Source organism: Pectinophora gossypiella, chromosome 13, assembly GCF_024362695.1.
Source record: "Pectinophora gossypiella chromosome 13, ilPecGoss1.1, whole genome shotgun sequence".
NCBI lineage: Eukaryota > Metazoa > Arthropoda > Insecta > Lepidoptera > Gelechiidae > Pectinophora > Pectinophora gossypiella.
This window is the reverse complement of record NC_065416.1, coordinates 7,310,804-7,327,288: the sequence shown is the minus strand read 5'-3', so window position 1 is coordinate 7,327,288 and position 16,485 is coordinate 7,310,804.

The window sequence follows — 16,485 nt, the reverse complement described above, 5'->3', positions numbered from 1 at the left end:
TACTTAGGTAAAGTAATTAATAATAATGTTATTACAATTTTTAAAGTAGTAGAGGTATTAATGACCTCTTAATGAAGTACATACTCGTAGAACTTACAGAAAATCTGATTTTCTAGCGTAATATATTGTTTTGTAAAAGTAAGATATAATAAAACCTTTTATTTTTAGTAGGTGTTTTATTGGCTTTCATATACGTAGCACTTCCACGAGATGTTATGTTGATGTTAGAAGATATAGTTCATGAGAGAACCCTTACCATTTTGTACCCATTTTTCATCACGCTGTATTTACTTTTTCTGGCAACGCACATTCACATTACCGGATGTAGAGACGTACTTATCTGGTAGTTGAAAACACATAAACAAAACTATCAATATAATGTATAGTATCGCAAATCAAACGTTGGTGAGATATTTCATCATGCAAACGTTGCTTAATTTCAAATATTTTTTTTACGATATCGTAAATATTTTATAGTTTTACAGCGGATGACTTTGATGAATTTTGTGTTACGACCAAAAACATTTATTAAGACAGATTTACTATTTTAGAGGAGTTATTTACTTAAGTATCTATCTATATTATACAAAAGTAGAAACTGTGATGAATGTACTACTCCAATTGGGAACAAAGTCGTGAGTTAATGTTATGTGTTATCGCACAAACACCTCCACCACTTGGAGCAGTGTGGTGGCTACTTAGTTATAATGATTCTAAAACACTGAATACTTAAATATTTCCCTTCAAATATTTATCTTCACATGCGTATGTAAACTATCCTGAACTACATCCGTATCCAAGAACCAGAAGTGAACTGTTTTATTTGGTGAAAATTGAGGAACAATTATGTACTTATACAGAGAAGAGAGTGAGTGAGTGAGAACAGAACTTTCAACGCTCTTCATTTGTCAGTTAAACATACAATCAGGCACACGTCCATGGTCTTCAAAACCCAGACTATCTTTGATACAAAGTCTTATATTGGATATGATGAACCATACACACTGAGATGGTGGCCGATCAGCCACACAGAATGGTCAATTGGAGCAGATTTTGTGTGCAGGATTAGTAAAATGTGTTACTAAATAGAAGAATAGGAATGCTGTCAGAGGCAAGTCTACCCCAAAAGAAGAAGGTCGTTTCGTAGATTCTTTAAATCATCTGTATTTAAAGGGCAAACTTAAGATAAGGATAAGAATATTGACCAGAAATGGCATTGAAAGAATGAGAAAATGCAGTTGTAGAAGAACTGACTGTAATCGAACAGTAACGAAATCTGATAAAGATGGGGAATCTTACGAACTATAATATTTCTCATACTTATCATACAATTTCGCCTACGGCAACGTGTTTAGTCATTCCCGATTTCTTTCTAATCAAGTTTTATTTTCATTCTCAATTAAATTAATCGTAATTTCAGCAACAGTCGAGTCGCAAACATCTGGCCAGAATTAGCATATTCTTTATTAATATACTATAAAAGTAATCGTTTCAAAGTCAATTCAATACCGCTAGAAATTTGTAGTGGGACAAGAGAAGTTTATTTCTAGAGATGACATTAATCATCCGCTGGTAATACCATAGGATTTTTAATTGCTTTACGATTGATAAATAAGTCTAAATGTAAAAAGAGTTTTAAGTTTTTTGTTATGATAATGTCTACTGAGTGTGGCAGATGGTACCTACTCAGCAAAATGCAAACGGAAAAAATAGAGCGCGCGACGCGTTTGCGGTGATCGGAACTCACTGTCTCTGGTTTTGTATAAAATCCATAAATGTGAGGATGTGGGAATTTGATTACTTTACTGAGTGAGATCATTACTAACTGTCAGGTTGTAAGTTTGTCAGATGTGTGGTTACCATACACACAACTGTCAAACACCTGGATTTATCCTTAAGGTGCCTTTTACGTCATTATAAACGAACATGTACCTATCATTGGTCTATATTATGCTAGAAAAGAAACGGAGCAATATCTTACAGAGCAAGACCTATAATGTTGTAGTTCTCGACAACTTTTGGCTGCTAATAACGTTTACTGTTACAATTTTAACGCTTTTTGGAATTGCGTCGTCAGATTCCCGGAAGGGCTTCTAATTTTAACACAAACCCGTCTGCTCGCAGTTCAGAAGACACGTAAACATAGTATAATGACAAGGTTCCTAATTTTTTGAGGAATTTTCTAAATAAGTAATGTGACGGATTCGTCCTTTAGAAAATCATGGAGTATCTATTTGGACCATGCGCTACCCAGTTACCATATCCATCTTGTAATTGTATTAAAGTTGACAATATTTTTGTACGCTTGTCTAAAAATATTGTCAACTTATATTTCTTAGTTTATTTCTCATGAAAGTGAATTGTTGTTAAATTCTTATATAAGAATAAAGTTTCTTAAACCATCTCGCCAAATAATGTACGATTGTGTTATTGATGGCTTGTAGCTCTCTCTGTCAACGTTCTATAAAACAAGTATTGTACTTCGATATTTGTGTGACCCATGCAAGGTCTCTAATGTATTTTCTATTGTAATTGTGTTTTAAATAATGAAACAATACAGAAAAGAAATAGCCAAAAACAATGGTATGGTAGAAGATCGAAGTGGACAAAAACGCTAATGATATCACTGGACACAATCATATAAAAATATCTTCATCAGTTTCATCGTCGGTATTCAAAATAGAGCATTGGATAGTGAAACATGATGCGAACAGGCGCCAAAAATGAGCTCACTAATCGCGTAGGTGGTCTGAGGTGACATAATGTTGATAATAAATTATAACGAAATTATGATGAAATCGCCGATATCAAGATTCTGAATTGCTAATGTGTGAACTTAACGTGTTTTAATAGGCACTTAATAAATAGAGCCTGTCGTAAACAGTACATAACTTATAACGTAGTGGTTAGACTACATTACTTTACCAGTCTATTACTTTTATATGTCCATCATCTTAGGCGACCCTTATTCCAATAAAAAGACTAACATTTCGTTGCATGTACCACAGGTGTTCCTACGTACCTTACATCAAGATAAAATAATTGTCAATTGTTTTTTAAAAGTTTCAGGACTTAGATAAGAGAATAAGATAACTGTGACGATATTTAGTGCATTATGTTTTTTTTATAATCTCAATTTTTAAGGCAGTATTCCCGTTCCCGCCAAGGAAAGCGCCAGTTTCATGCACGTTTCTAACATCATGTGAAAATCTACCAAATTCCGAAAACCAACACTCTGAAAACATCAAACCGCTACTGAAACAGAAATTCCTAATCGTTGTTTTTGTCGAGGATCCTAATTGGGTGTTTCTAAACACTTCTGAACCAGAATAACAGTCTTTGAAGTTATGGCAAGATAGCTTGGAGAAGGCAACACCTCGAGACGAATGAGTGACGTATCTAGTTCAACCAATAAAATAGTTTTATCGTTCCGCCTCGTGGAAGACTTTGTTGTAGCTGGGTGAAGGAGGAGCGACAATCGTCGGAATTTCGTGGTCTAAATGATGAATAAAACACATTATTAAAAAAATCCGAGGCTTTGGAAATAAATGCTTTTGTTAAACATTATGTCCATTGATAGAAATATGTCGGAGTTTATTGTCGCGCCTCGGCAGTCTGACAGGAGAGGATGTCAACTTGTAACCCCAATACATAGGCTGGAACGCACTGCTCACTCATTGCGTGCTATGGGGCCGCGCATCTACAATAAGTTACCGAAGGATCTGAAGGATGTACCTACTGATGCGAGTTTCATTGGTAAATTAAAAGTGCTACTCACACAAAAAGCTTACTATAGCGTTAAGGAGTTCATTGTGAATGAATAGTGTAGTGTTCTGATCTAATTCATATTAAATATTAACTACTTATTGTTACACAAAATATCTTGAATTAAGTATATAATTTAAAATGTTTTTTTTATAAAATAATGATGTTCAACTAAACTTAATGTTAATAATGTATGATAGATAAATAATGACAATGTATGATAAATACAAATAAATATATGAATATAAATACTTACTCTACATTGCAGAGTGTACAATATAATAGTTACGTCAGATTGTTACATGTGTGTAAGTAAATAATTGAAAACCTCCAGAGTAAAACAACCTATAGGTATGTTCAATGAACATGAAAATAGGACTATGTCTTCGATACGTCCAAGAGTCAATTTTATTGTCAAGAAGATTTCTATATTTCCCCTTATACTACGTCCTCCGAATCTACACTCGCTCCGTGAATTACAAAGAGACCGTACTATTGTTTTTGTTTCGCAATTTTATCGAGTAATTGCATTTCGAAATCAGCGAAAAGATCGCCCGACTTTTTTGCAAACTCTCGATTGGAATGTTTATGGATGAGTAACATCAAAAATAATTAAAATGAATTATCACGGCTAAATCTAGAGCAGTAGTCGAAAATCTAATTATTTTCCATAGTGACAGAAAGAAGAAGCAACAGTTCATCAAATAATATTAGAATAGAATATGTTTATTTAACGAAAACTTAAACATGTATACATTACTGGCACTAGGGAAACCCTGTATCGCGGAGGTCCTGAACATTTGTTGTTAGCAAACACTTTTAATACATCGGCGAGCTAGCCTTTCATAGTAGTAAAATTATGACATTATCGTACAACTTAGAATAACAAAAGTAATAGAAATCAATCAAAATTATTCATTATCTACTTAAATATGAATTGCATTTATTCTTTAACAAACGATAATGCAGTTCACACAGTTTATCTTTTGTTTATTTTTGGCCCAAAAATCATGTCATGTCATTGACAAAAATACATGCTTCCATTGTTATCTTATGACAATATTGAAATTCAATTTCAAAAATATATATTTATTCAGTGGGTAACATAGTTACACTTTGAATCGTCAATTTTTATATAACTAACGACTCATCCGCATAAAGCTACTGCAGCTTCTCACAATCTGTGAAGCCGGGGAAAAGAAGTTGCAAGGAAAACCCCAAAAGTAAGTTTCAAGTTCAGTTCAGTGACAATATTAACCTCTACAAACTTGAATTACACATAAAATCTCTGAGAAAACCACATTTAACCTGAAGCTTTCTTCTCACACGTCAGAAAAGTACTCGAAGCAAAACCAAATAACAAAAGAGATTTAGCTTCAAGTTCATTGACTTTCTAGCAAAAATAAAACAATGCGTGAGAGTACATGAGGTCTCCGCAGTTTCTACCATTTCTACAATTACCCATAGGTCACGTGCGCACGAGTCGGTCGTTCGTTTGCTTAGAAAAAGTGGCCAATGTTTGCTTGAGTACCTATAGGTTTGTAGGTAAATATATAGAGCGACACATACCTTTTGGAGAACGGAAATTTTTACTCAGTAGGTAAGTACTACTTTAATTTGATGTCTCGTAACAAATTGTCTTATTTTGTGTTTCGACTACCTTGGGAAAGTAACTTTTTAATAAGGAATTTGAAGGAATCCTGATCATTAACTTTCTTATTGATGTTGTTAACGATAGCACTAATGATGCTGCGATAATCATCGCATGACACTTCTACAAGACAGATGGCATCCGTAACAAATTACCAAGTTAAATATATTCTTTGAAATCTTATAAGAATTGCACTGGTGAACTAGTTATTGTCATGATACCATCGGAAAGAAAATAGCATAGAGATATGTTAAGGTAATGTGTAAAATAGGGACATAATCTAAACTATTTCCTCCCATCTACAGATACTATCAACACCTTCAATCATACCGAAACCGAAGCATTTTTTCTATACTGCATCCAACGCTACTTTCTTCCAAGCCGTTCGTTGAGCAAACAATCCCATCCGTCATTACAGTCGAGAAAGTGAAGCACTAAGAAAGTCAACGTGTTAGCGATCAGTGAAAATGATCGATCAGCTACTGCCTCTCTTGAATTGTAAATAGGTAATGCAATTATGTGTATCCATTCAATTTATGCAGCCAAACACGTTTTTGCTCGGTTCATGCTTGGGTTGTCATGTTTTTCAAAACTTCCTTTAACTTCGTCGTATTTATTAAATACGCTTCCTTTGACAAACAGTGAAGTATTTATGGCTCTCATTACATGTAATAATTACACCTTAAGTTATTCGTACCTATTCTTTATGGGTTGATTGTTGCATACTGGATACTTAATAGAGCAAGTTCAACGGCCTCTATGGTCCAGTGGTTGAGCATTGGGTTCACGATTCGGAGGTCTCGGGTTCGAATCCTGGTGGGGACAAATCACAAAAATCACTTTATGATCCCTAGTTTGGTTAGAACATTACAGGCTGATCACCTGATTGTCCAAAATTAAGATGATCCCGTTGGTCTTGGTTACTACTTACTGATGTTAGTAGTTACATGAGTCATGTCAGGGGCCTTTGGCGGCTCAACAATAACCCCGACACCAGAGTTGATGAGGTTGGTAATCCACCTCACAACCCACACGACATAAGAAGAAAGACTATTTACTAACTATAAATAGTTCTTACATAAGCGATATCAGGAGCCTTTAGCGGTTCAATAGTAACCCTGACGCCAGGGCTGATAAGGTCGATCATCGGTCTCAACCAATGATCGACCTTATCAACACGAAAGAAGGTAGAGCAAGATTGACTTCAATTAGGGCGCCTACAGACGAACAAATTCAAAATCAAATTCAAAAATATCTTTATTCAGTAGTTACACTTTGAATCGTCAATTTTTACATAACGAACGTCTCATCCGCCTAAAACTACTGCAGCTTCTCACAACCTGTATAGCCGGGGAAAAGAAGCTGCAAGAAAAACCTCGCCACAGGCCCTAGACGTTCTTTAAAAAAAAAAGTGTGATTTTATAAACTTGTTTGAAAAATCATACATTAGTCTATAAAATATATTCACTCGCTACTACATTATTATTATACTAAGTTGGACCGATCTAAAAGGCAAGTCTGCAAAAAACTGTAACTAATTGTATCTGCAGGTAATTAATTTGTTAATTATCGTTATCCAACATTACAAAATTAAACGGAAGAAAGCAGTGAATGTTAATAAAAAGTACAAATGAGTGTCGTTTTACATAACAGCATTTAAATAAAAACCTATTAAGTCATAAACATGATATTTCCCACGTTTAGTTTTATAGTCGTTGTGAATTTTAAATAATCGGTACTTTCTTCAGATGGTTTCGAAGACGTTCGCTCGTCGACGCCAAGATTGACATTTCGGAAATTGATCCCTTCAATGAATTTTGAGTAGCTACATTACGCTTTTATACAATTATGTTTTTAACGGTTTGATACTATATTTTAAGACTACTTAATTCATATATTTACCTGTGGTCGCGATCCTCAGCAGTGAGGGAACGACGAAGAAGAGAGAATTCATATATATTTTTTTTCATGTTGTAGTAAAGATATGGTAACTTATAATTGAGTAATTAATTTACTTGATTAATTTTAGCCGAAAATTTATGCTTAGCATTTTAAAATTGGCATCAATTTTAAGTCGATGTCATAATATATTAAAAAGAGTAAACAAACAGTTTATCTCTGCATTGTTCCTGTATTTTTTTTCAAACTTGTTCCAATTACTGTCTCAAAAACGACAGGGCCACCCTAACAAGATCTATCAGTAAGCTAACACGACATACTTAATTTACTGATTGGAATTTTAACGAGCCACCGTCACGGCTCAATGGAGGCAGTATGGAGTGTCAGACTGTCAGTCAGTGATCGTCGGTCTTGGATCTCGATCTAGAGTTGTCATTTAATTGTTGGATAACAGCGTCGTTGCATAATGTCGTGCGATCCGCAGAACGGATTTGCGAGTGCGTCTGCCGTGAATTTACTTGTCTACTTTTTATCGGCTGTAAAAAGTTTCCCTTCCAATTTAGTTTCGGTTGTAGGTTTTATAATTGGTAAAGCTGTTAATGAGAAGTTTTTGTACGCTTGTGATGAAGGTGGAGACAAGATGCGATAGGTACTTGGTAATTGACCCTTTCTGTCTGGCTAAGTTTAAGAACTGAGTCTTAAAATATTTCTTGCCTCCACTGTTATGTCATAGATTTGAAACATGTGTCATGGGCTGAGTACCTTTCGCTATACTTACAGACGATCACATTTATTTTCAGTTTACTACTATGAAGCTTCCATCTAGTCAATTCTATAGCAAAGGTTGTGGTAGTCGCACATCTAGTTTTGACAGGCGATAGAGATGTCTATGTCACTATGTCAGAGTGACGGGGCACGCTTGACTTGGGCCCAGGTAGCTAAGGTGACATAATAACGACGGCAAACCTGTATTCTGGGTCATATCTGTTTATCAGATTGTTTAGTGTATCGACCGGTTTTATTGTTTCCTCCTTTGTTTGAAGAACTGTTATACAAACAATTCTTTTTCATTTGTATGTAATTCATACTTTTACCGTTTTCTTAGCCGATATGTCCAATTTTGTCTGTTTAGCGTATTGTATGACCTTCAAAAGGTACTCCGAGTTCAAAAATTAACCGACCTACTTACTAACATAAAAATATGTAAACGAACTTTAAATAATTTATACCTTGATTTTAAAGACACGTAATGTCTTGTTTTGTTTCCAAGTTGCTTTGTATTATTGTAACGAGGGAGCAATTTTAATTTGCTTCTTGCATAAGCCTAATGCAGGCTTTTAGATAAGCGTTTTATTCTTTTATAATAAATATGTAAAAATAATTTAAAAAAAAATCCTTTTCATTTACTCACAGTCCCCTTTCGTTGTCTCTCGTCATCAACTGATTTACATAAACGTTTTCACGCGTCAATCGAGCTACCTTTCTGTTCGACGACGATTGACACTTACTAAATAACACATCAAGTTTTCCAAGATCAATATCTCAATCTGGTCACGTCACCGAATTAAAACAGAAATCTGTAATGAGAGGCGGCGCCGGCGAAGAAAAACCGTTGGAGCTATTAACGTGCGCGACGAAGTGTGCCATAATTATGGCAGTCGTATTGTAGGATTTAAAGTCGGGACAGAAATACAATAGCGGGACACATACATAATATAACGCCTATTTCCCTTTGGGTTAGGCAGAGCCCACGGAATTCCACTTACTACGATCCCGACACACCAGCCACGCGATCCTGGCACATTTTATTTATTTATTTATTTCACTCACAACAACTATCTTTACAGGATAACCTAATGCGACAGAGTTGGGGACTGAAAAGAAACTGAAAAGTATAATAGAATACAATCCTCATGACGGCTACGAACGCTGTTCTACTGCAGACGAATGGATAGGTAGTCCGTGGACTATAAGTATGCGAAGGCTCATGGTGGCATCCATATACTAATTAAATAAGTAAAAACATTAACTAATGTTCTGTGGTTGCTTCATACAGTGCGGTATTTGGATATCACACAGTCATGTAACATAACATTCACTTAAAAATATTATGAAGTACTTAGACCTTTTATGTCAGGATCGAAGGAAATGGAATCCCGTAGTCTCTGTCCCGATGGGAAATACTCGTAGGCGAGAGTTTATGTATGAATGTTTTCTACTTTATCCATATCAGTCGAATAGCTGCAAAATACTGATCGAAGTCGGACGTATGAAATATCTTGACAGTAGCAGTCCCAGATCGTCTGGCGACTGCCAACCCTAGCTATAATAGCAAGTTCAACGCTACGTTGACATGGAATCCGCTTCGATGACTCACGCGCCGGTACCTTGCGAACACCGCTGATGTTTTTACTATTACAAAATTAGATAGAACGAATTTTTTTAATTCGAGTGATTCATCAGTCGACGTTCTTTTAGATAATGATGTTGTTACACTTATTTTTGAAGTTTACGCCTTAGTTGGTTTATATTAGTTTGAGTTTTATTAAAATTTGAGTAATTTCTGCAATGATAATGAAAAAAGGTTTTGTCAAGACTAAGTTTTTATTATCAAGAGAGCAATGAATTGTATAAACGTATATTATTATGTAATAATTTTGTTACCTTTAACTTGTTTAATTCATAATTAACTATGTTACTTACTAATATTGTTATAATGAAGCCGCTGTCACCTCTTACGTTGCTGTGCCCTTGCAGGGCGTCACATGTACCTAATACCATGTATGTAACACCTAACTGCTTGTGACTTTGCAATGAAGAAATGAATATTTATATGAATATGTGTGAAATGATTTTTATTCCATAATTATGAGAATTAAAAGCACTTGAATGTACTGATCGGCTATAAGAATAAACTGACCAATTTTGACTATTTTATCAGAACTATCAGATCCATCCGTCTTTTTCTTCCACACACGTTTAGAGCAGGGCAGGTAGCGTTGTATATTCGAGTCAAGTGTATCTGGATAGCGCCGTGGATAGAATTTGCACTGGCTAATTTTGGAGCTTACCGTCCGTTGACATAACCGGACGTTGATCGTTAAACCGACAGGATCTGTACGTGTGGCTACTATACAATTATACTTGTATCAACACCTACTTTGGTAAAAAACCGTGGCTTTGTCCAAACACATTCATAGTCATAAGTTGCGTCAAGAAATATGCCAATGTCGGTTACTCTAACGTCTTTTTATAACGTGTTCTTTGTCTACAATAAACGTAAGCATATTTAGCGAGGGAGGAGCTCGGTGGCGCAGCGGTTAACGCGCTCGGTCTGCGATTGTTGAAGTTAAGCAACTTTCGCAAAGGCCGGTCATAGGATGGGTGACCACAAAAAAAAAAGTTTTCATCTCGAGCTCCTTCGTGCTTCGGAAGGCACGTTAAGCCGTTGGTCCCGGCTGCATTAGCAGTCGTCAATAACCATCAATCCGCACTGGGTCCGCGTGATGGTTTAAGGCCCGATCTCCCTATCCATCCATAGGAAAGGCCTGTGCCCCAGCAGTGGGGACGTTAATGGGCTGATGATGATATTTAGCTGTGGAATTTTTTCCTATTTAAGGCTCTATAATAGTTGTTATAATATCTGTAGGCATGGAATAAGTGCTTGCGCATACTCTCCGTATGTGGAATATCCATAATTGTTATATAATGGCTTGCTTGTTTTATAATTATTTGCGCTTAATCTTTATGCATTAATTAATTTATACAATGTTTTTTATAGTCTAGCTAAGCTAAGACGCATTGAGCTTGATAATCTGTCATTTGTATACAGAGGTAGATTTTATTGAACTATCAAGGATTTCATACAATGAATACAAAAATGCTCGTTATAAAGACACGTGACTCTTACGATAAGGAGTTAAGGCTGATGTTACTACCGATTTAAAACGCGTAGGCGTAATTTTTTTTCGTAAAATTGGCTAGAAAGCTGCAAATTTAATGAGCGAAATTTGATAGGTAAGGTCGCGGAAGGCGTTAGTACTAACACTAGGTAGTACAAAGGCTATGGTAATGAGTTGGGAGTCGCAAGGTGGAGTGGGCGCCGTGAGTCAGCCCCTGTGGGTGGGACAGCTGATGAAGGCCGCTGAGGTTGGTCATCCTTCTCCATTCACCGCAGCACTACCTGCTCTTGATGTTTCCGAAGTCAGGAAATACTAATGAAATAGACATAAATGTATACTAATCTAGGAACTTGTAACCTAGTTGCGTTTGTCAGTTGGATTGGTAACAGTCAGCTTAGATCTCTAATTGGATTTATCACCTTTTAGCAAAATTTCCCTTTGTTTTGTTTTCTCTGAATAATTATTCATTTGACCACATAGTCAGTGGCAACTGATCGTCCTCCTACGTATGTACTTTTGAAGAAATTAGAAGTTTAAAATGACCTGTATTGGGCTGGTATTCTCTTCGCGGGTTGGAAGGTCAGACAGGCAGTCGCTTCGGTAAAAAACCGGACATGTCTCTTTTTAATTTAAAGTTAGATTGAGTAAAAAAAACTGTAAACTAAAGCATTTAATGGAGTATGATGCTTATTCTTCTGTTTAATTTTGCGGCCATATTCTTTAGTATGACGTAAATTATCGATCTTCTTATTGTGTGGGTTGTGAGGTGGAATACCAGCATCATCAACCCTGGTGTTAGGATTATTATTGAGACGACAAAGTCCCCTGTAAATTACCGATAAAAGAGTTCTTAAACAAGTTTTTTTTTTATAAAGCGTTATCGATCATTGGGATATTAAAGTCATATAAAAAGAAAAAACACAAATCAACAGGTGAAAGTAATATATAAAGTTATAAGTACTTAGTTATAAAATATAAAAGCGTTGTATCAATCAACATTCACGACGCCTACCCGGCTGTGACGCAACTTTTCACTTCCTTATCAGACCATCTAAGGACCACAAATGTCAGGAGACCTCTAGTCAGTAGTCACGCATCTGCTAGCGGTTATAAAATCTGATGTTAGTAGTATAGTTTTATTAACGGCCCAGTGGTTCAGCGTTGGGCTCACGACCCGGAGGTCCCGGGTTCGAATCCCGGTGGGGACGTACCACAAAAATCACTTTGTGATCCCTAGTTTGGTGAGGACATTACAGGCTGATCACCTGATTGTCCGGTAAGATGAACCGTGCTTCGGAAGGCACGTTAAGCCTTTGATCCAGGTTACTACTTACTGATGAAAGTACGTAGTCGTTACATGGGCCATGTCAGGGACCTTTGGCGGCTCAATAATTTATAATCCTGACACCAGGGTAGAAGAAGTATTGGCAGGATATAGCGAATATGACTGACATCAGGGTTGTGAAGCTTGGTACTCCATCTCACAACCCACATGAAGAAAACTATTATAAAATATTAACTTAAAGCAATTCGAGAGTAATGCAGTAACTACAAAAGCGAAAGATTTCTAGCGCGGTAGTAGAGAAGCCTTTAAACCACCATCTATGCCAATCGGTCGTCAAATTAAGAGCGATCTAGTGATTGATGCCTTCGACCTAAATAACCGATTGTCATGATACGATCTAGTATGGGGGCAGTGACCCAGAACATTGGCATGCCAATTCGACTTGCTGACATTAACGAATTGCAGATTGTTTCAAACCATAGTCGCCATTCGATTGAACTCTGAGCTCGGAATTTGAGTTGTTTGCTGTGGCGAAAGATTAGAAGGTAGTTATTAGACAGAACGACTATTTCAGTACAATTCTCCTTCTTATCGTGTGGGTTGTGAGGTGGAATACCAACTTCATCAACCCTGGTGCCAGGGTTATTATTGAGCCGCCAAAGGCCCCTGACATGAGTCGTGTAACCACTACACACTTACATCAGTAAGTAGTAGACGGAACCAATGGCTTAACGTGCCTTCCGAGCACGGATCATCTTACTTTCGGACAATCAGGTGAGCAGCCTGTAATGTCCTAACCAAACTAGGGATCATAAAGTGATTTTTGTGACGGTCCGGGGCCTCCAAATCGTGAGGTTAACGCTCAACCACTGGACCACGGAGGCCGTCAGTACGATTAATGATTATATTTCAATATAGATAACATTTTACAATAGCTTCAACGCGCGGTAAGGGTTAGATCTGTCACACGAAAGCCAGTGTTGTGACGTTCATTAGCATAGTGATGTCTCAGTCGAGATTAGGCCTATCGATTCAACAACCTATTAGTCTACCTAGGCTAACAGTATATAACTTGTAGTTGTTTACAGTCATGAGCAATATTATGTACCCACTTTAGAACCCTGTCGCACTATCATATTTTGACATTTAATGAGACTTACGGTTTTATTTGTCAAAAAAGTTAATGTGACATGGTTTCAAAGTGTATACATGTCAAATTAGTCCGGAGAAATAAAATTATTAATGTCGTTAAAACAAACTTACAATAAATATATTAAAAAAGTCCCTATGCAACTTAAGTTGCAACCTTATTCATTACATAATTATTATTTCATATGTTTTATATTAAGTAATCAACAAATTCATTATTTTAAAATAATTTCACAAAGTAAACGCGCAGAGAAAGCAAAAGTGATAGTACTGACAACATAAAAAAGTAACTAATACTTACTTATCAACAAACTTACTAAATTAAACACGATCGAACAAAACAATTGCGAATCGAATACCATTAAGAATCGAGAGTGACCCTCTACGAATAATCCGCAGATGCCAATCAAAAAAGGAGAATTTCTATTCAACAATAAGAATGGCATTTTCAATGGTCATAATCTACTCGAAACTATGAAAGTGACATAAATACTTGTGATACTTTTACTTAGCGAGTACTAACACTGACCCAGATAGAAGTCGTAATGGTTGAACAAAAACCGCGCAATGAATAGTACAGTTAAACCAACATTGTGCGCGTGAGTCACTGCGTATGATCGCGGGGAACGCGATGGTATAAAAACTGGTGCAGACTTGGTGGCGCAGACCCTCCATTCAGTATTTACTTGCAAGTTTGTAGGTACCACTGTACGTGTGGACATTGTACGATCAAGTTGGAATGAGTTCGTACGGTATCGATTTGTAATAGGAATGTCTGTATTGACTGTGTTTCTAGAATTTTTAGGTTTATGGATCATCATTCTCTGTCCTTATCCTGTCCTGTAAGTGAGGTCCGCACATGTTTTCTTCTATTCATTTCTGTCAGTCGTCATCTTAGTACTCACACTTTTCACACACATATCCTTCGTCACACACTTTTTAGGTCTGCTTTGTAAATAAATCTATAAATACATAGCATAAGCGGCATGCGCTACTGGGCACATGTATCTATGGACATCTGAAAAGTACCTACCTAAAGCAAGTTTGAGTCTTAGTTTCATCCTAATAAATATTGTATTGTAGAAGTAGACTATTGTAAACTTGTTATCTTATTAAAATATAATCACTAATCGTACTGAATTTCAATATTCATTCTGTTTAATATAACAGAGGCTACCTACATTACATAGTTCGCCAAGACAAAATCCGCGTGTACTATTTATAGATACAAGTGCGATTCTAGCAAAAGAACACGCAAAAACTAGTGGAGAGATCCTGTTCCAAGTTCCTAGTAAGAGAGAAGAGACTAGTACTCGGATGAAACGTTCCATTTGAAGATTTCTCTTCGTGGAGTGCCATTTTAGATGTACGAGAGCCAAGTGAATTCGCAATGCGGCGTTTGATGATACCTTTGAGTCTCACATCGCTTACCAAGATTAGACATCGAATTTCTAGGGTTGCCATTGCCGAACCAAGTCTATTTTATTTCTAATAGAACTCTAAATAAGAAGTAAATATCAATACTATTGCAATATTTTCAAAAGGTTACATTTCAATGCTAATTGCAAATGAATAATTCACAATCACGAGAAAGTATGACCTTCAGTTTTTAATTCCACATGCCTTCAGACAGGTTAATTAAAACGTATAAATTTTGGGAAATGAATGCGTGCAATTTTTTTGTGTCCACTGTAAATTGCTTGCGAAACTACAGCCCTAATCGACTTCGAGTGAATAACGGGCGAATTCCTTATAAGAATGCTTCAGGTCAAATCTCAGGTTCGCATCGCAGATTGGTGTCAGTGTTCCACGTTTTCTCCTATATGTCATCCACGGACGGGACCGCAGTTAGGAGAGTCCTCAGTGGTCCTAGATGGTCCTTCTCTGAAGTCCAAAAAAATTGCAACAAATTTAACAGCAGGAGCTATGTAATACTTACTTTTAATTTGTTGTTCCTTGTTACTCCTAAGTCAAAATTACTGCGTAACTAGCAAGCGGGAAAATGCACTTACCGTATCTGTGAAGGTAGTTTAAGTTTTCTAAGTAAACTGAAGAAAGTAATATTTATGTCTAAGCTTGCTAGCTTTAACGCTGACCCAACGACAAAATTCACGAGAGGTTTTCATTTTCACACATTTCTCCTCTATTACCGTTTAGTGGTCGCCCTTTAAATTTTTAACATGAAATAGTCATCAACGCTAAAAAGTGAAATTGAGAGATACGGACGCACGAAGTACGATTAGCGTAGTGACCACATTTTATTTTGTATGACGAATTTGGATACCATTTCTTCGTGGTCTTGTCTTAACCTATTAAGGCTCTGATTTCCAGACACAACAAATAGTGAGGTTTTTATTATATGGGTGATCTTCGGGGATCACTCGGGCGTTTATTTACCTAAAGCTCGTTAGTTGACCAATGTGGATGGATAGCACTTATGTATTGGAAAAATCCCACGAAACCGGATTGGACAAGAACCGATAGCTTTAATAATTTGTTTTCAGAAAACCTTACAAATTTTAGACCCTCGTAAAGTTTTATTTGAACCTGGGGTAGATTATCAAAATAAAGTGTTTTTAAACTTGTTTTCATAACAATTCGTGGGATTTTATGAAGGTTACGAATCACTGCCTACGACAATACAACCGTCCCATCATATCATCTGATTGCGTCTCTGCTTGCGGCCCCTTTGTGCCAAGCGGCAACTTATAACTACTTATAAGTCAGTGACTTATCAACAGTAATAGCGCCTAGAGGCGAAATTTTCGTACATTCACGAACGGCACTGTAACGACTGTGTTAACTGGTAATCAGTTCTTTAATGAAACTGAACT